Source organism: Patella vulgata, chromosome 8 (assembly GCF_932274485.2).
Source record: "Patella vulgata chromosome 8, xgPatVulg1.2, whole genome shotgun sequence".
Classification (NCBI taxonomy): Eukaryota; Metazoa; Mollusca; class Gastropoda; family Patellidae; genus Patella; species Patella vulgata.
The window spans coordinates 25,478,276-25,501,219 of NC_065886.2; the positions used below are offsets into that span (position 1 = coordinate 25,478,276).

The following is a 22,944-nucleotide window of genomic DNA, read 5'->3' on the forward strand; positions in this document are numbered from 1 at the left end:
ACCTTACAGGAATTCTTAGACATAGACAAGAGATGAGAATTTGATACAAAATAATAAATAGATATAAATAATACATAATACATGGATATATGTTAACAAATGACAGCCTATTGCATTTCGTCTGATATTGCTTGGTTTAGTATACATAGGCTTTGGGGGAAAAAAGATCGGACCGAAACGGGAAAAAATATCCAGTCCTCAAACGCAAATAGTGTAAAAATATGGTATATCAAGGGTATGGACCCTCTAGAGGTCACAATTTTTATCCGATTTTTAATGCAACTTTAAATTTATGTTTTGATAATCGCGCATATTGGAACTAACTTCCTGACTGTTTTAAAATTCACGTTTATAGCTTGTGGACCCCTCTAGAAGTCAAATTTGTATTCAATTTTAAAAAAAGGTTTAAATTTGTCACCTTTAAAACCCCAATGAAGGTTGAGTTCAAATTTTGTAAAAATCCAACCGAAACTGCCAGACAAAATGGCCGCTTATTGTACGCAAATAGTGTAAAAGTATAAAACATCAAGGTTGTGGACCCTCTGGAAGTTACAACTTCCATCCAATTTTGATGAAACTTGTAATGTATGTTTATAACCCACACTTTGCAAAGATCCGATACAGGGCAAATATCGAAAGGTACCAAGATCTTTGGGATATAAACATATATTTTAAGTTTCATCAAAATCAGATAAAAATTGTGACCTCTAGTCGAGGGTCCACAACCTTCGTATTACATACTTTATTTGCGTATGGGTAGCGGCCATTTTGTCGGTAAGTTTTCATCCGCTTTTCACGAAATTCAAACTCAACTGCCATTATGTGTAACGTCATTATGGTGCAACAGTGATATGATTAACCCTTTCACTGCGTATACCCGGTAGTACCGGGTATTATAAAATGTCGGTAAAATGCGCGTACCCGGTATTACCGTGTACTCAGTAAAGCCCTCGCTAAAATTAGTACCGTAACTGCAAGTGCCATCTATTGTATTTTCTATACACTAGAACATATTTCCACGTGTTTCAAAGCGGCAAACCGTAAAATGGCGGAGTGCATAGTGAATGACGTGAATGACGTCTTGCTGACCAACACGTGGACAATTTCAAGGCGGGTGATACACATAATTCGTTTCCAGTTACTTGATAATGATAGTAGTCAGGACAGTGATTGGTATTGTGAAGTGTGTGATTTGTTGCGCGACGTTCCGCCCATGGCTAGCTATGTCTCCCGTGCATGATAAACAAGCCCAATGTGAACACGATAGCCCTGTGTCTGCAGTTGATTCTGACAATAATTCTGATGTTGATAATAATGCTGGCCTGCTGGATCGTAAAAGACGTAGGCAATTCCTGAGTCCCGAACGTGTAGATCTATTGACTGACTATATTGATAATGATATGGGACTTGGGGATGAAAGTGAAAGTAAAAACAAGGTATTGCAATCCGCGCGTGGTCATGGCAGCGGGTGACGTGATGCGCGTGTTCGTGGCGGCATTGCTCATGGCTGCTATTGATATTTTTGTTCATTTTATATATCTTTATCAAAATCCAGTGAAAAAATTAATATCTTTTAAGTATTTCATGGAGAAAAATTTGTTTTCGTGTTAGCTTTAGTAAGAAATGAAAAATCCAAAATGGCCGCCATGACGTCACGTGACTATATTATTATGCAAATTTCCAAAATTCTATTTTTTCCTCTTAGCCCAACCTCATGCCTATCCCAACAGACAAAAAGATTTTTCATAAAAGCTTCCATAAGTACTGCTTGGCATTCAGTTCCAACCTCCCTTTTTCCCTCAAACAAGGGTCTAGCACGGGCAGTGGATTTACGTCTAGCATTGAAAGGGTTAAACGTTTTTTAAAATTGGATAAAAATTGTGACCTCGAGGTGCCACAAACTAAACACACTATTTTTTGTACAATCCAGGAAGTTACGATCAGATATGCATGAATATAGAAAAGAACCAAGATCTTTGGGATATAAACATATATTTTAGGTTTCATCAAAATCAGATAAAAATTATGACCTCTAAATGGTCCACAACCTTGGTATTTCATATTTTTACACTATTTGCATACAAGGAGCAGCCATTTTGTCAGGCAGTGTCGGTTCGCTTTCACAAAATTCGAACTCAACCATCATTAGGGTATAAAGGTGATATTTTTTAGCAGTTTTTAAAATCAGATAAAAATTGTGACCTCTTGAGGGACCACACGCTAAAATTACTATGTTTTTCATTGAATCAAAGGCCATAATGCATGAATATTTCAAGTTTAAGCAAAATCGGATAAAAATTGTGACCTCTAGAGTGTCCACAAGCTAAAAGCTGATATTTTGTACAATAAGGGGCCATAATCCATGAAGTTACATTCTGATACATGCCAATACCGAAAGGAGCCAAGATCTTTGGGATATAAACCTATATTTCAAGTTTCGTCAACATCGGATAAATATTGTGGCCTGTAGAGTGTCAACAAACAAAATGTGAACAGACCTCTGTGATGACAATATAAATCCACATGAAAATGTGGGCATATAATAAAGATTTTTCACAAGACCACTTTCAAACATTATATTGGACCTCTCTCATAATCTGTATTGAAATTGCCTCGATATTATTATAACTGGGGGGGGGGGGGGACTCTATGAAATTATTAAAATGTACTTTGATTTTTAACTAATGGCTAATTATTAAAATGTACTTTGATTTTTAACTAATGGCTAGTTTTGCGTCATCACTATTATAAAGATGAGAAAATAAAAAAAGGTCATGAATATTATTGATATAAAAAACACCTTGTATTCAATCTCAAAGATTTTCTGAAGACTAATATACAGAAGGATGATTATGCCCTTCAGGAAAATAAACATGAAAGAAAAATAAAGATGATCTCAAGTCTATATACTTGGTGGTTGAAATTATCTTTGATACCAATTTAGACTAGTCTTAGCAGCATATACAAACATAGAAAATTATATTTTCTTTACTTGCATTAGTACAAAGGTAATGTTTCTACAAACATCTTATATACTTCACACCTTGTAATCTAGCTAGGTCTTCTCATCTGTAGAATGTAAAGATGACTAGTAGGAAATTTCAGATAGCTATCTTCTGGTAGTAGCTCTAGAGTAACTGATGTTAATCACTTGATGAAAGTTCACATTGTTTATTTATGAAATGAAATAGGTAAAATCTCATGAAAAAACACATAGCATGCACATCCCCACTTGATATATACAGGGGAGATCGCTTTTAATTAAGGAACCTTAAATTACTTGATACAATATACATATCCTATGTTTTTATTCAGCAAAAAAAACTGAGGTAGAGTTAACATGGGGATTAAGTTTGGGAAATAGTGTAACAAGCAGGGGCGTAAATGTGGGGGTGTGTGGGGGGTGGTACACCCCCCCAGGAAAAAAAAATAGTCGGTCGCAAAATCAGTGTAGTCGGTGCAAAATAAGAGCAGTCAGTATCAAATTAAGTGCTCACTGCACACGTCACGCTACTCACGCAAAACTTTAGTATAAAATAACCTTGTCAACTTAATGCGTTTCACTCTTATTCGGTTGTGAGTATGTAGGTCTAAGAACAAAATTTCCCCCAGGGAGAAAAATAGTCGGTCTCAAAATAAGTGCAGTCACTGCAGTCGGTCCCAAAATTATGCATCGCCGTCTTAATGAATTAATGAGGTAAACAAATAATGCCAGAATAGATCCCAAATACTAGTCGGTCGCAAAATCAGTGCAGTCGGTCGTAAGATATGAGCAGTCAGTATCAAAATAAGTGCTCACTGCACACGTCCCTCTACTCACCCAAAACTTTAGTATAAAATAACCATGTCAATTTATTATATTTGAAAAAATATTTTTCACCCCTAGGCAAAAAAATAGTCTGTCTCAAAAAAAAAGTGCACACCGCAGTCGGTCTCAGACTAAATGAATTAATGGGGTGTTTTCTGACCATCAGAATTCTGCAAAATCTCTCCCCACAGTCCAGGGCATTTCAGAGACCAAGTTAGCGCCCCATTGAGGTAAAGTGCCCTCAGGCCCAGACCTCAAAAATTAAAAGCTCAGATACATATCGGCGCTCAATTCCATTATGCCATCATTCTTCAACTCCTTCTCTGTCTTATACTATCTCATCACTATCATATTCACAGTTACAGTGAATCGCCCAGTTAGTAGCACCACTAGTGAGTGAGTCGTGGGTCAAAAAACTGTAGAATTGTCAGTTCTACTGGTGTGTGGCTTGGCGGGCGTCAGACTATACAAAAGTTCTGTCAACTCTTGCAAAACAGGCGGAACTGACAGGGGCAGATCTGAGATTTTGTCTAATTGACTCACATTTCTTGTCCCCTCGTCCACAAGAATTTCTCCCAGCAATGACCTCAAATGCCAAGATATTGACTCAATTTTTCAAAATTTTCTCAGGTTGCTCAGTGTTATAGGCACAATCATATATGACATAAACTTTATGTCAACTTAAATAAAACTGCTTTCCAGCGAGACAACGATCGGCAAACAACTATATAATTATACAATACCATCTATGTTCTACCGGGACGCTTAATGTTATAGCCAGTATTTTGTTGACATTCATTGTGGCGTGGGATTGTGGCTGGGGTGGCGCCCTAGATTTGGACCCCCCCACACCCCTATCTAGATCCGCTACTGCACATGGCCCCTACAAAACTCGCACCTGTGGTGCGCGGTTCCTGACTGCGTCACTCGTACTAGGGGTATGGGCATCAGTCGGTCGCATTTTGGCTAAACACCCCCCCCCCAAACAAAATCGTTATGTACGCCCCTGGTAACAAGTGCAACAATTAAACTATTTTCAAAATGTGCACTGATTTACCAATAAAATCAAAATTATATCTTTATTTCCTTTTGTATTGATTGTTTTTATTTTCTACACTGCATAAGATTACACATATATTCAGAGCAGCTGCTGTTTTGATGGCTTATGTTGGCTGCAACATGTACATGATTTTAGTGAGTTTATACATGGAACAGTGGACGATGTGTTGGCATCATTGCAACAGGTCTGTTTTCATTGACCATTCTAATACACAACTTAGAACACAACACATTGATAAAACTTGTAAGACGTTATGTAAAACTGAGTCCGGTAGAATATAAAATACAGTGTATAAAACGAAAGATTGAAATGTTATAATGTCTAAACTTAAACCCCTACATGATTAATGACATTCATCAATGATGATCTTTAATCTTACAGTTGAAATGTTTATTCAATCTATTTATCTTGCTTTGCTTCACAAAAGATACACACTTGAATTGAGGACTTGTCTTTACACCCAAGGTGATTAAATCAACAAGAACTTATCTGACCTGACCTGGTCACTTTCTGGTCAGTCTCGATCTATTTCAAAAGACTTTTTTAATTTCATGGTCTTAAAGATTGCCTTAACACCTTTAGAAATTGCCTAGATACAAATATCTTGGTGTATTATATCCTTGTGTCATGGACATGATTTACATACTGAATAAAGCATACCATGTATCTAATCACGTACATGATTTAGTATATGAACATGTTCAAGATTGCATTGAAACCACATTAATAATATGGATTTATTAAAGAACTCATTCTAGAAATTAATGAATATGTCTGAAAAAGTATTGATGATCACATTTTAAACTTCTGGATTGCACAACAATACTTTTCTTACTGATGAAATGTTCCCTTCAGGAATTCCTAGCAACTGACTTTTACACCTTGAAGATTTCCCCTGCCACCTATAAAGAGCTATTGGTTTTATAAGATATGAAAACCTTATACAAATACATACATCAAGATCAGTCTTGCCTGTAAGTACAGCTTATTAATATATAAACTATCATTTTACTTTCTAGTTTGGTCATTCAACAAGAAGGCTATAATCCAATGGCTATACTAAGTATCATTATTTGCATGCTAAATCGGATGTTGGAGAATGGTCTGCCCGACAGAATTAAGTAGTTATTAATCAGTCTGTAGTTTTGTAATATAGACTTGGTCAAGCAAACGAAAGCTAGTCTATAAGGACATGGGGTAGTATGTATGATTAGAGACGAAGACTTTCAGAAATACTAGCACTATATATTGATTTCTCTTAACCGACTTGATTGCTGTTGGCCATATATTAGACATCTGTTAAATGAAGTGTAAAACGTAGGAAAACATTGGTAATGAAACGTTGGATAAAAGGAAGAGGAAGTCGTCACTTTTTTATATTATTGCTTTATAATATACTATATAAGAGATAAAATAAATGCCACATTCAATAACTACCAATAAAATATAATGTAATAATAGTTTCCTATTGTATTCTAAGAATTTATAAATAACACTGAAACATATAGATTGTGTTTTAACAGTTTTAAAGTTTAATATAGCTCTAAATCCAACACCACAATCTCTATGATGAGTTTGATTTTACTACGACAGTTAATGAAATGAAATGAAATAAAATGAAATGGGTGTAACGTTCAACCACTCCTACAGTTAACTACCAGATATTATCAAAATGAAACATGCTTAATCTTTCATATGTTATATCAGAAAGAAGAGCGCAAAGTTGACTGAATCCTTAATTAGATTTGCTAAAGTTCTTGATCTTGAAGGCCTAGTTACGTATTGTTAAAAAATATGTCATAAACGTTAAGATATATATTTATGACTGACTATCATCGTCATTTTCATACATAAACCTACTCACAGAAACCAAAAATAACCACAATTCATGGATATAATTATAAGATTTTATATAATCACATGCACACCATCTTAATGCATACATAAACTGCAGTTTGTGAAGTATTCATAAAGAAAAATCTCTATTATATGTCAATCGTCACGGCCAACAGATTGCCATTAGCTCCCATGACACAGAACATAAGGTATAAATGGATACGGTTGAAATAAGTTGAGTTTCAATGGGTTCAATTTTCACCTGTTGACCATGGCTGTTTTGCATCGATTATTTACAACAAAGATTAATTCAATCTTCTACATACTTTTTCACCAAAAGTCAATTTTTCATTAGTCTTCTAAAATTATTTCTGTGATATTTTTACAAAATGAACATCTGGTTTTCAAGTGTTTAACAAACAATTTAGAAAAGAGGTGCCAGGGAAACATATTGTTTAGAGTAGGTTGTTTGAGAGAAAAATAAAATGAAAAAAAAAAAAGAATTATAATTCTCCCTGCTGGGTAGCCTGGTTACTGCTATCATTAATCAACCTTAACAGGCAAAATACCATCTGCTTGCATTCATATTCATCATTTAAATAACAAAACTAGGGTTATAAAATAACCTATCTGATCTACATTTATTATTAGATTTTTCAGCTTTGTTCGACTCAAAGTTACAGATGCCTGTTATAAAGTGCAGTACAAATACTTTGTCTTCAAGTGAAGTTTAGTGCAACATCCCTTCCCAATTTAATTCCTAACTGTAGTCAACATTTAAAATAAAATGTTTTTTTTTTTAATCTTGTTTCTACAATTCTGTATTCAGCAAACATATTGTTTCTCTTCCCATCATCAGATTGATGTGCAACTCTTTCTTAGTAAATGCTGTCTATCATAACCTTTGATTCTTTATTGCTTTGATTCTACTGAACAAAAAATAGCTAACACTCCAAAGAGTTCCAGGTTTCATCATATGAAAAAAATCTTTTAAGTTAAACAATATCAATGCAATGTGAAGTGTATTATGTAATCAATCAAATGGTAGGTTAGCTACCAGTGTTGTAATCACATACAGCTAATTTATCAAACAAATGATCAAAACCACTCTACCTTAAAACACAGTTTTAAGCAGCAATTTGTTGCTTTAATCCAAGCTTGTGATGACCGGTTGGATACCATAAAGCTGGTTGTTAACTGGACGGTTGACCACATGATTAAAACATGTTGAATGTAATTAAATGTTTGTACTACTATAATTATAGGTACCCACATCGAATTCTAATCTCGGCTTAATACTTTAATTAAACTCACTTCTTTGATATGAATGTATGGAAGAATGAATTGAGTTTCACTTGAACCAATAAGAAGATTGTTAATAATTACAACTAAGAAATTTTGTAAATGGAATGTTATTCATCAGATGCCAGATTTAATAACTCACAAAACAAATAAATTGAATTTTTTGGAACAGAATAATGATTCTGATAGTAATGAAGTATTAATGAAAATATTGAACTAAAACAAGACTTTGTATGTTGGTATATTTCAGTTTTACATTTGTGTAATTCCAAGAAGACAGTTATTTTATTGTGAACAAAAATAAAAATTGTAATATCTATCCTCAAGCCCATGTATCATTCAGTATTTATTCAATGTAAATACATGTAGGAGTATTAAAATTATGTTACTCAAAAACAATATGGAGTTCTTACGACTTAAGATAACTAGACTGTCAATTCCATCCCAAAATACTGTATATAAAAATATAATCACACTTACCTTAATAAACCTCTATTAAATTCCACAAGATTTGATCAAAAAAATTACTCCAAACAATCAGCACAATTGAATGAGATAGCCACACTTTTATAATGGTTAGCTTGATATTTTCACATCAGGTATAGAAGATGGACTGTTGGAGTGTTGTTCAAATGACAAGACGGCTCACCTGCTGTCAATAGAATAACAAAAGACTATAATACGAGTGTGTCAAGCTATAATACGAGTGTGCCGTGTTAAAGGATTCAGTGTATGTTGATAACCAATGGCCAATAAGACGATGGGTGATAACAAATTATATCAATGTTTACCTATATTGTTGAGGTAGGTATATGGCTCCTACTAGTCTAAAGGATGGAAGGTGACTAGTAAGCGACATAACCTTACAACATAATCACATGTCCCATCTCAACAAAAACACTATTTACTGTTTGCAAATCTGTAGGTATTAAATATCAAAGTACAGATAATAAGATGAAAATATTGAACTCTTTCATATAACACATCCTTATAGTAATGTCCATTTATTTTATTAAGCGATGTTTTTTTATGTTTCAGAACTTTATTTACACAGCAGACGACATCCTTCATGACCTGATGTTTTAATTATTCGAGAAATATATGGATTATTTGGAGATTTTTGATGCATGTTTGAATGCGTGGTCTCTTGTGTCCTGACAACTAACTGGAAAATGAATTAAATAATTGTTTGCTTTGTAATGCCTTTTCAAATATTGATATTTAATCCCCCAGTATACTTGTAGATAACAATACAGTCAATGGACACACATCAGATGAAAAAAACAGAAGAAAAAACAATTTGGCCGAATTTAAAAGAAAAGTCAAATACTAATCTCCTGGTGATATCCTTTTTATAATGGTCACCACTACATGCTTCATCACAGAACATCAAAAGGTGCACAAACAATGTAAAGAATATTTTATGACTTTTCTACATTGAAAAAAATCACTCTCCAAATATCTCCCCTGTTAATCTCATACCTCTGGGATACCATGCTGGATACAGTATTGAATACCCATAAAAAAACAAGTACGACCACTTTGGGACAAATTTTATGATCTTTTACAGGTCTTGTCAGTTACAGTTCAACAATATCTCAGTTACAGTTCAACAATATCTAACTGGCTTGGAGATCTGGAAAGCCATCAAACATTTTATCTTGATTTAGCAAACTTTGTCCTTTTAAGTGAAATGATTCTAAATGTTGCATGTTTCCAAATTTGTATTCCAGTTAAATCCCTCTAGCCATTAATATAGGCCCTACAACTAAAAAACATTTTCCTTATAATTCCATGTTTTCACAGACTGACTAAAAGATGTCAACTAGGTACAACCCAACCACATTTCATTGCACGGACTCATTTAAAACTGTTACTTTAGTCCTTTGGAGAATTAAGTTATAATAAAAAAATTTGAGAATGATAAATATAAAAATGACACATTCTCAAAATGTAATTTTTATCACTATTCTTTGTTCAGTAAAAGACAGTATGTAGGTGTCTTTTATAAAGATGTGCGTGGTAGGATAGGAAAGCACAGTGGGTTATTTCTCCACAACACACCTCTAACTCTTATTCATATGCTCAATATTAGTCTGGCTTGAAGGAAAAATCACAAAGCATGGAAAAATTTGAATTGGGGTGAAAAAAGCTATTGTTCAGTGAATAAGAGGAAGGGCAAATCTGGTACATTTGTAATTGAAATATACTTTAAAACAAATGTGTGTAGTGTCTGGAAAATCCTGGAAAATTCAAAAATCTTTTCAAACTGAATTTTAACCTTATCAGTTGCAGATACATGTATAATACTAGATTCATACTGAGCCATTTAAAGTGCAAATGCTTTTTGGCGATGGCATATAAAACAAAGCAAATTTCAACAGTCATCACTGCATCAGGTTTAACGTCTCCTTTGTAAAACATGCCTACAATGTAATTGTTAAAACCAACAATTAACCTAGTGTGTCATTCACTGTGGTGAGTGAAGACAATGATAAAGATGGAGACAAAGTATTTTATCGAATGCAATAACCTGTGCAACTAAAATGCATGACCTTGAATGTCATATTACACAATGTGGTAAATGAGGGTATATAATGTCACCAATAATCAATGATTACCTTCATTCATACGCCATCTGAAATCTGTTATTACAGATCATTACCATCATTAACAAGTACATGCCTTATACCTGTGAATTATGGCGGAAATTCAGCATTATTTATAAGCTTGATGACTAATCACCCTCTTATTAATTATTGAACCTGAATATTCTCTAAATCTTTTTTAACATATTGCAAAGTTTTATCAAATTATTGACAATTTACACTCGAATGGCATCCTGCTGCTTTAAATTAAGAATTGGACAGCTAAAATTACTTTTAGATAGAACATCCGCTTAAAATAACGAATATCTTAGTGAATTATTAATATTACTCATAAGATTTATCGCTTTATTTTTGGTTATGTCGACCTTAAAAGGAGACACTTGGTAGTAGCAAATGCATACATATTTCACAAAATGGAGAAATATTAATTTTGAATATGGTGAAATTGCAATTGATATTAGATCAGTGCTGTATGTCAACCTGGGAAAATTGCCACAGGCTCGGTCGACCTGATACAAATATAAATTGATTGCAATAACAACTGCATATTAATATTTGTTATGAAACTTGTTTATTATGTAGAGGATTAGATTTTTAACTTGTGCAAAATGATAAATATGTGTATATTTTGTAATGGTTTTGATTCTTTTAGTAAAATAATATTGATGGGGGTATTAAATATTTACTGACTTTATCTGACTTGCATTTATACGAAAAATATTATTGTAAGCTTATGGCTTTCAAAAACCTTGTAGAAATTATGTCCTAAAACACCGTAAACTGTAAAACAAATTAAATAGTATTTATTTACAAATGCACAAATGAGAGAGCTATTTATGCTTTTTATTTTTGCATATTATTTCTCCAGATTCTCAAATAGTGTTTGCTACATTTTGGAACAGACCTTCTCACTTTTAGAAACATAATCTATTCATTTATAGCCCAAACATGAAGATGAGGTTCATGGAATTGCATTAACAACTAAATTTAGATTGTTTAGGTTTCATATCAAAACTTTTTAAAGGACATATTGATGTTTAATATCTTTTAGGTTACTACAAAATTCAAATAGGTTTTGGCAGACCTACAAGTACTAATCTGAACTACTTGTATTACGACAAATATTTCTAAAATGTAGCATTGTTCCTGATATAATCATAATAACAAAATGATCATTTGTTGTAGTAATTATGGATAATGTAGTGTAATTATTGATTGGTTTTAATTAGTGACACTAATGGAGTGTATGGTGGTGTGTCACACACTATTGTAGTGTGTATATAAATAAATATATATTATAGTATTTATAAACCATGACTTCACAAATAACCCAACCTCTATTCATGACCTTTCAGCACCCCAAATATGTCCAGCAGGAGCAAAGTCACCTGTGCTAGCTATAAACAGAATGTCAACACAAATCTTGTAAGTATTAAAAAATCTAACAAAGTGTTCACTAAATTCAAAGTTAAGAAATGACCAGAATAATAACTCTGCAAAGCACAATCTCACTGTGTTTTAATATATTTTATCAAGAACTCTGTTGTACTTTATCATGCTCACTAGATTTGATAAGCCCAAATGTAAATGAAGAGATAACTCAATAATTTCAATGGGGTTCTTTCTCCTTGATAATCACACAAGCATTTCTGCAGATCTGAAAAAGATACGCCCACAGAACATTTGACAAGGGTTATTGCATATTTATTCTTTTGTAAATAATAGGAACAATTACATGACACTGATATCAATTTCATACAGATCGGATGATAACTTTTTGTCGAAAGAGCATTCACAAGGTTCTACAGTGTGCTATTAGGGAAATTTTGCCCAGGCAGCGGCACTATGGTCTAGTCTTATATCGAATCCCAACTGCTAAGAGATCTTTTACATGCATGCCAATGTATACATGGGACCTCGGATTTTCGGCGCATCCGAAAGACAAGACAGCTGTCCTTGTCAGGCCCTCGATCATGCAGGGATTGAGCATGCGACCTCCAGGCTAGCGAGCCAGTGTCTTACCCACTTAGCCACCGTGGCTTCCATCTACAAAGTGAAACATGGGCAACAACTCTAAAAGTAATCAACAAATATTGCTGAAATAGGGTTCTTCACTTGACTGATTTAAATAATGCATATAAATTTCATACAGATCGGATGATAACTTGCCTTCACAAGGTGAAACAAGGGCCGTAAATCTAGAAACAATAAACAGAAACTGTTGAATTTCAAAAGACTTCTTCATTTCACCAACTAAAGTTAATCATATAAACATCATACAGATCGGATGATACCTTTTGTCACACGGTTCATCTAAGTGAAGCAAGGGCTATAACTCTAGAAGTAATCAACCGAAATGGCTGAAATTCAATAGGCTTCTTCCTTTCTCTAATCTAAATAATGCATCGGATGATAATATTTTGCGTAAAAGCGTTCACTGGGTTCTACATAGTGAAACAAGAGCCATAACTCTAGAAGTAATTAACAGAAACTGTTGAAATTAATTAGCCTTCTCCGTCTCACGAATGTAAACAACATATTGCATTTCAGATAATAAAGTAGTCTGTAGAGTGTTCACAAGAAATTGTGGCTGAACAGACGGACCGACGGAGGCAATAGTCGACCAGATTTCCATGTGGGTGTATAAAACCTGACCAAAGAAAAAGAATACTACAATAACCAGATTTGTGAGTCACAAAAGATTAACTAGAAAATTTGAAATTGACAACTCAAAATCGACAGTTAGTAAACCTACAGTCAGTACTTGCATTTTACACAAATTGAAAAACCTATATGAACAAGCTGATAATAAAGCATTATTTTATAATACTTGCCTCCATTTCAACTGACAGCTTTATTTTTTTATCCATCATTTCAAAAAATGTCCCATTGGGACATTTTTTTAACTTCATATTATTGTGGTTATCCAAGAATTTTAATAGGATATGACAAATATGAAGGATAATATTCAAACTATATTCCCAGAAGACATTATCATAAAAAAATTGTTTTAAAGTCGTTTCTACATAGGCTAAAAATATCTGCTTTTTAACTAACATGGTAGCGTGACCAATTTCAAATTTGTCATTTTCTTTCAAAACAAAAATTACAACAATGTAAAGTTACAATTCAGATTATTCAGATCAATTGTAATTTTTCTTATTGAAATTATTGTTTTTTAATGCAATATTAGATATTCATACAATATATAAAAAAAAAATATCAATGACAGAGTGTATGTAAAACAAACTTAAAGATACATTAGTTAAGAGTTTAATAAAAAAAAGTTGGTAATTCTTGCTATAATAGTTCAAAAATAGATAATGTAAAATGAATATATTGAAAATTTCATTTAAATTACTTCATTTGGAGCCACTGTTTGGAGCCACTGTTTGTAGTTTTGACAAGATCTGTGCATAGTGGTAACCAGGGTACTGGTATATTGAGTCTTAGCCTCGCTTTCACATTTTTAAATTAAATTTTTAAATGGCGAACCATTCTAATCTAGTTAAAATCTAAATTATCTGATGCCATCGAGAGTTGATGGTCTTGTTTTGTTAATAAATGTCTAATTAATAGGCCTAAAGAAAGACCTGCAATAGGCAGATTTAGCTCTTGCATAATGTATGTTTAATAATGTAAAATAAACTAAATAATCACCACACCAGTTGAAATATGTGGAACATTAAAAGTGACATAACAGACAGTGAGGAAGTATGTTTTCGATCCCTAATACCTTTATTAATGCAATTAAATGTATTGCTTAAATTACATTTTTTGTTGGTTTGAGGAGAAGAGGGACATGGAAATACTACTATTACATCTGAATTTATACAAGTGTTTTTAAACACATTAAACCGATAATACAAGCTGGAAAAATAATAAAACAATTGAAGACCGATTACACACTGACCTTTTACAATGGCAGCTAGAAGTTTATTTCCTGTGTATTTGGTTTTGAAATAAATAGTACAGTTTACCAGATTGTGGTCATAGAAAATCATTTCCGTTTCATTCAGTGTGACAATCTCGACAATCTCAACACCGCTATTCAATTATTACTGGTTATCATGATGACTGAGTGGGGATTTTAGAGGTCACCTGATGTCTATGTTGACATGAAAATAACCACTTTGATTATCAATAGATATTTAAACATACTTGGCAACATTAATTCAATAAACAGATGTTACAAGTTATATAAATTTAAATCTATTCAATTATTACAGAATATTTATGCATAATATTTTGAAATGGAACTCAAGCAGTAATAATGATATTTTGTGTTTAACTTCAATAAAAATCAACAAAACTTGTCACTAGAAAATTATAACTGAAACTAAATATGTTATTGTGTTGCCTTCATATAAAACACAAATGATAAAAGGATTTTTTTTACTCTCATTTTATGCCCTCGGATAATCATATTTAATTTTTTCTAGAATGAGAAAACAGCAGATTATCATTATTGCTATTTGCATTAGAATTTGAAACTTTGTTCAACAAACGAAATTGATTGTCTTACCATCATGTGACATGATCAGCAATTGATGCCTTTATGCAAAACAAAATTCCCTTTGTGGACAGAACTATATAAGTGACAGACTCCAGTTGACATTAATGTCATAACAATTACAATAATGCTTCTGAGAACTGTTATATGTCATTATTAGTTGAGAAAATAATGGATGGTCTTTGTTAGATCATTTACATAAAAGTGACACTAGTCATCTTTCTTTCCTCAGACTTTGCTATTTAGCATATTTATATCATGCAATATTGAAAACTAATCTTTGCTATCAAACTACTGTTTGTTAATCTTTTTCCAACATCAGAAATATGATATGGACAATTAATTCATATTCCTCTGGAATTCAATAGAGAATTGAATGTCATAACTAACACAACACAAACACAATTCAACCACATCAAATAATGCTCCACAAATATCTATCAATATATAAAATAACATTTACACAGTAACATTTGGTAATTATTCAAAAATGAATAAAATTGTTTCCGCACTGATGGTGCTCAACACACAAAAGTATGATAAAACTGTTATAAATAAGAAGTGGTATCTGGTATTCTAGAATGTAAGTATACCCTGCCTATTGGGGGGGGGGGGCATCTATCACTATAGTTAAATAAAGAGATTTGGGGAAAGGTGGGTGGGGGGAGACAGAAGCAGAATCAATTGGTTGCACAACCCAAATTGTTAGCTGCATTAACATTCTGTAGAATGAAGAAGTTCTATCAGGTATTAAAAAAGAAAAGGCATATCTTGTAACCCACAACTTGTGGTGGAATAACATGACTTTGATATTAGCTATATGCTGGAAGGTAACTGCTGATCAATGAATACCAGCCAAGTCACTGGCAACGTTGTATATGTATAACAAGAAATGTCAGGAGAACATTTAACAAGAATTAATATCAAGTATTATGATAGAGTAAGTATACCCTGCCTCATACAAGATACCTGCTACTACTTATACCTGATTATAGCAATGGCTTTGAGTTTACCTTCTGGCCAATGGTGACACAATAGAAAAACCAACAGTATCAATGGAAAGACTATGCCAACACCCTTTCAATCACAGTGATTAATAAGTAATGGACAGCAGTTTCTAAATATTCTAATGGGAGACCTTTCTTTTGTCTGTTTTCTTTTTGCACTGAACTGCTCAAAACAAATGAATGAGTTCATGTGTTATTAAAATTGATATTTATTTTACATCATTTCATGTAATTCATATTGAGATTGGCAGAAACATAAGACATGTCTTCTATTCAAGGTGTGATTCTACAAACAATCATTACCAATCATCATCTACCCATCAAAACTACTGCAAATAAATTTCACAAGACCTTTTGCCCACAAAACATGTTGGCAGCACTCTTAGTAGAAATCCTAGGGGAAATTACTTTAATTACATGACACTGTACGCTGATTAAAAACGCCACTGCCTAAACACTGTGGACAATAACACATGAATGTCACACACACTGGCAAAAGAACTAAAGTCCTATAGCCTTCAGCTATCAAACAACTTGAGTATGCACAATGGTTTTGCACTGTAAGTTGTATTTAAGAGGCGGAGAGAAAAGAGCTACAAGGTGAAGATGGTCAATAGAAGCTCAAGGTTTTTTTTGTGTTGATTTCTGGTATTGATCTATGTTGAGTCTAGACATATGACGGCCATAAGACTCCACCACCATATAATAGTATCAAAGATGAGTATGTATTGACAGCTCATTCATGATGTTTAACAAAAACCCAACAACTATGGTACAAGATTAATAATTATGTTTATACACATTTGTTTCAAAATACATACTGTAATAACATGAAATTATTACAAAAGTTCATGGAGGATGATAATAAATGAAATTCAAAGATGTTTTAAAAACAGAAATCATTTGAAAATCATGTCAAGATAAGTTTTATGTGCTTTAACATTTAAAGCCAAACCTTTTTGTTGAGATAAATGTCGCCAGAACCAGACTAACTAACTACATCTATCTTAAAAGATCACTGGACTTTTTAACAGGTGGCAACAAATCAACATTGTTTGTATGTCTGAGCTCTAGATGGAATCAATTCTTTTTTTTTGTAACTTGCCTCAATGAGAGATTTTTATATGATCTAAAGCATATGAGTTAGACCACACTGCACCCTAACACCATGGGACATAGAAGTCTAAAAATGAAAACACAACTATGCCTAACCACAATAAATTAATTCTAAAAAAAAAAAATAAGTACTTTTAGGACTACTAAATCCAAACAAGCCAAACCAATCCCAGCAGTTACTTTTATGTATTTCAGATAAGTTGTTGTCTTTGAGCGTTGGGGAAATAAAAATATGCTGGAAACTCTTATTTCACGATGTATCTAATATAATATATAAGGGTTTTGTTTTCATGTTTCATTTAGCTAAAGACGGTCACATTTTTCAAATGTAAGTAGTGAAAGTACTAATAGTACATGTCTGCCCTTTATTACATGACTTTGAACTCTTTCAGTTTTAATAACTATAGTAGACAATGTCTTTTTTACAAATTTCTTCATTTCCGTGTGAAATTTAATCATGCATGCCTATTTCAATTGGTTTATAAGAAATTGATAAAACAATAAACATGCAACAACATGTAATTAGCTTTAATTAATAAAGTATATTCTGCTTTAATTAATCACACTGATGATGTGGTAGAACAATTATTATTACAATCCAACAGACAAGTGAAACAATTTCATCATTTACTCTACTAATACTGCAACAGCTTAATCATACTTGACTAAAGCATAAAGACCAATCAAAAATCATTATTAATATTTAATAGTGGTGAAATAACTACTAAAAACTTCCCTGGCAATCTTGATGACCAACTTGAAGGAATCCATTAAGAATATGCTTTTGTTTTCACAAATACTTCAATTGTCTGTTAGACAGGTGGTCATTATACTATCAACTAGCCTTTTCTTAAACCAGCTCTTTATAGTTAAATGGTTTGCCAAAATTAAAACTATTTTCCTGTTCCATTAAGGAAAATGATATTATCTTTCCCTTTAACAAGTCTTATAATAAGAACCTGTCTTTTATATGGGACACTAACCCATGATTTAAATGAAGGAAGCCATAGTTTACACTGGCAATTATCTTGATTAGATGGAACATTTTATTCTATTTTTATGATATCAGATATCGTTTTATTGGAAAACTGATTAGGATACCATTAGCTATAAAAATTAATTAAACAACTAATGCAACTACCCATCTTACTGTTATTTCATCAGATCTCTAACAAAAATAGAACTATTTGTAAAATTGTTTCTCATCATATTATCATTTCATTCTATGTAAACATATTCTGTGTTATCGGTTGTCAAATGGATGTTGAATATCATTAAATTTACAATACACTTTAATGTATTTCTCCTTGAAACTACTTACTACACAATGAAAAGTGTATTCCATGTTGGTTCTTAAAAATTGGTTCTGACAACTCATATAAAATTAATTTTGAATAAAGTTTGCATATTGTATAAATTGTCATTGTCATTTACACAACTTACTGTGTCAAAGTCAATACTATATTTTTTATTCAAAAAAAGGCAATACAAATGTCAAAAAAAGTGTTAATCATAGGTTATGCTTAGAAAGCTGAATCATAAACTGATTATAAACGAATGATTCAAAACAACTTATTAAAAAAAAGACACTATAAAAAGAATGCCACTTCTTGATATAACACAACAACATCATTGAAACATCAAAAACATGAAATTGAATTCTACATGTAAGAGCAAATATTAATTTCTGTTGGATGGAAATAAACATGCAAGGCAGATTACTAGCTGGGAAAACGACATTAAACTCGTCAAATCAAAAACGATACAGCATATTCCATCACTGTTATTTCAAACGCAAACAAAGGGATGACCTGAAAAAAAAAAACTTAATCGTAGTTATCAAATGAGTAATCTTCATGTCTGAATAGAAATGGTAGAAAGATTGAGAATAAAAGGTTAGAGATGAGGATATAGCGAATAGCTCGCAATAAAAAGATCTACAGCCGTCCGTGATTGATCAACAAAACTAGAGCCTCAAAAAATATCATAAATCACCAAACTAACCATGATATATCTGACAATAAATATAAACCCTGAATTCACCGATAGTGTCTAACTTTAAAATTGCACGACTTTCCTTTCACTGGCATCAAATTCTATTTTATCTTTCTGACAGACACGTTGTAATAAATGGAACGTGATATAATGAACAGTTTTCTCTTCCACTGATTCAAAAGTTTTCATCGTCCATACATCCTTTTTTACAGTTTTCGATAAAAGTGAAGGAGAAAAAAGCCAAAAATAATACTGCTAGTTTCATGTCAGTTTTGTGATATATAGCATGCTTCTATATTGATCATGGCCTCTGAAGGAATAGAGTGGGAGGACCAGTTCTCTCTAAAAGTGGAAACCAAGCAAGCTAGATATTCTTTCTACTCATATAATGTGCAATTAAACTTCACTTGGTAAAAAATACCAAGGGATATACAGATATACTGTAGGTCATATTAAAGGACCTCATTAAACTCTGACTGTGGAGTTGATTTATTATACACTGGCATTTGAGAACAGAGACCAAAGCTATTTCTCTACAATTACAACAATGCCTCCAGACCTTTTGGTGCCATATCGTGTCAAGATGGAAAATTGCATTTATATTGGAATATCTTTATGGCCGAGGCTGTGTTTCCGGTCCAGATTCTGTGCACACCAAATAAATCAGTATTGATCGTGAGAAAATTATTTGTAACTTAAGCTTGTTGAGTTGTGGTACAGACACAGGAAATTAAAATAGCCAGTCTGTCATTTTCAAGCTCGCCAATATCTCAGGTTGGACAAACAATAAGAGGTTCTTGTTTCCTGTAAATTCAGCAAGGATACATAGGCAGATATAGCCCCATTCACCATACAAATTAATGCAAAATTATACTAATCTACATTTTTATGACACAAATCAATCAATTTCTATGTAAACTAATAATTGACTTCAAGCTTCATTATTAACTCTTTTTAACTGATCAATTTGTCTCTAATACCATTTTCAGATGTAAAATTCACCCAAGCAGAAAAGTATTGATTAGAGCATCAGTTGATGACATGGATGGCTAGTTGTTCCATAAAATATGACCAAAGTGAACTGTGGATATCAGTACCATAAAAAAGAGAAATCAATAAGGTCGTATTGGTCCCTTTTTTTTTTACAGCATAAAACTGTGGCTTTGGCTGATCTTCTTAGATTTAATAAACATAGAGATTAGCATTCTATTAATAATTTAAAACTCTAAAATGGCAGCTTGTCCACAAATACCCTATATTAGTAGTCAAACTAGAGCAGTCCTGAAAGGATTAATACATCCTGCAGGAATCTTACAGTAATCGAATATAGGTAGACAGACGGATTGACAGAAATTATCTTTTTCATCTATACACACAGGGCTATTTTAGTTTGAATAAAATCTTTCGTAAGGAAATGGGGTTTAATGTCCTATTGTTCTGCACTGACTGGTCTAATAATGACAGGCATATGCAATACGGTGTACAGTTATTCATCCCATCCGAATGACAAGCCACTGTCCCTTGCCAGGCCCTCCGTGTTGCACCACTAAAAAGGGGGAAAGTACCTTGTCCAGACAGTTAAAAGGACAGCCAGAGATTCTAGGTGATTCCTATATCCCTTTTCCTTAAACTATATAACATAGACAGAGACCTTCGAATATGGCTACCAGCAACAAATCCATTATAAACTCTGTCCCAGGCCTTGAAAGTAAAAAAAAAATAAACAGATTAAAAAAATTTGAAATCGAAAGGGGCCTTCCTTATGCCCATATGACCAAATGTTTTCATATTCTGTTATGATTTTTTAAACTTTGTCAAGTATTTTATCTTGTATCTATGTATTGCATTCACAAGCTTTGGTAAATCTGAATGCGGGAGATAACTCTGCAATTTGCGACAGGGTTCTTTCTTATGACCCAGTGAACAATCTCTGCAAATTTGAAAACAAATAATCTGACATATTGAATTTTCAGAAGAATTGTGAATAGTCAACTGGTCAGAGGTAATGATAATATATGTTTAAAAATTTGTTTGATGTGCACTATAATCAAAAGATAAAGTATGGTAGCATAATAGGCTAAATTTTTATACTGGTATCTGGAACAGTTCATGAAATATGTTCTATCAAATGAAAGGGATGGCGATATTTTCATTATTCCTGCTCCAACGTTCAGCAAATCTGTATTTTGTTCCTAAAAAGTAAGTACTTTATAACAGGAAACATCTTGTGAGTACAGAGAATAGGATTATTAATAACCTCTCTTTTTTGTAGAGATCAATGCCATTTTGTGGAGATTTTTTATGTTGAGACCTTCATTCAGTCAAGCAGAAGTTGATCAAACTGACATCAGATTATAGATCTGCCAGGTTAGTCTTAACCAAATGGAAGAATATTCAGGTTGAGTCAATTGTAAGCAAATGAATTCATAAACAGAAAATATTCATTAACAATCATTTGCCAGCATGTCATTAGCCATAAATCAATTCTTTGAATATATACAATTGGTGTACTTCACGATTCACTTGTTATTTATATATTAAGTAAGGATTTAAAAAAAAAGATATGAATACTGCATTACTGCTGTCAGAAATAATCCCTGTATGATGGCTGCCTAAAAAACAGAAATAACTAGGATGCTTATACCATCGATTATCTGCCAAATACGTTACAATCTAAAAGGCAAATGATGTTAGGTAAAATTCTTTTTTTGTGTGTGGCGTTTACTTCTTTTTTATCAATTTGCTATCTGTTGGTATTTAACTGAATCGAGTCACGCAATCCATAACAAGTGTTTTAACCTTTTCTTTATTTCAATAAATTTTCACAGCAAGTTCTTGCACTAATAGCATTTATTCCTACCTTGGATTGTAAAATCAATAAGATTCATGGACTAATTATTGACAGAAAGCCATCAAAATACTTAAAGCCTCAACATACTGGAAAATCAACCTTTAATATATAAAATGCCAGCTTTCTGACAGAAACCACGAACAGATTATATAGCCCTACTGAGTCAATGAATTTACACATTTAAAAATAATAGTAGGATTACAGGGCACAATTTTCTTCTTTCCAGGCAAAAAATTCATTTCAAATGGACAACAAATCTGAAAAAACAAATCAATGCGGTCAAACACGTTACTGAAGGCACTTTGTGTCAACCATACAGCAAGATGATATGAGATTGGCAACAAGACTCTTGAGCCATCCTTACTAACTCCTATTTGGTCGTCTTGAAGCTGAAAAAATTAGTTCTCTAAATGAATTTGCCTTTAGGAGACAATTTAGTTCTAAAAACCATCTTCCTTCCACTCAGAGTCAAAATTTTGTGGTTGATTAAACAATTAGAATGGTGATTTTAACACTGACTTTTCTCAGACTTGTTGCAGACAGCAAGAGAATTACACAGCTTCAACTAACCTCACAGATTCCTTATAACCACCAACAGACCAATATGTCCATGTATTTATATTTCTCATTATCATTACAAATATTTTTCTTACTATATTGAATGCTTAAAAACTTGTTTAAACTTGCTTAAATACAAACAAACAAACACAGCTATTAGCTATGCGAACTCCTCACATGAGAAATGGTCCAGGTGTTCTAAAAATAAGAGTGGGCATACCTTGCCTCATGCACAATACTCATCAATATGTATAGCAGTAACAATGTTTGGACCCAGTTTTACAGACAT

The 22,944-nt window shown here is 32.8% G+C and overlaps 1 protein-coding gene across 1 annotated transcript in view; it reads right to left on the bottom strand.

Annotated features, from left to right (window-relative positions):
* The window catches only part of LOC126830057 (teneurin-m), a 190,602-nt gene that overhangs the window by 134,010 nt on the left and 33,648 nt on the right, over positions 1-22,944 (bottom strand). Inside the window, exon 3 of the mRNA XM_050560271.1 lies at positions 8,487-8,658. The gene's annotated coding sequence lies outside the window, so the exon portion shown is untranslated. The remainder of the gene's footprint in view (positions 1-8,486; positions 8,659-22,944) is intronic.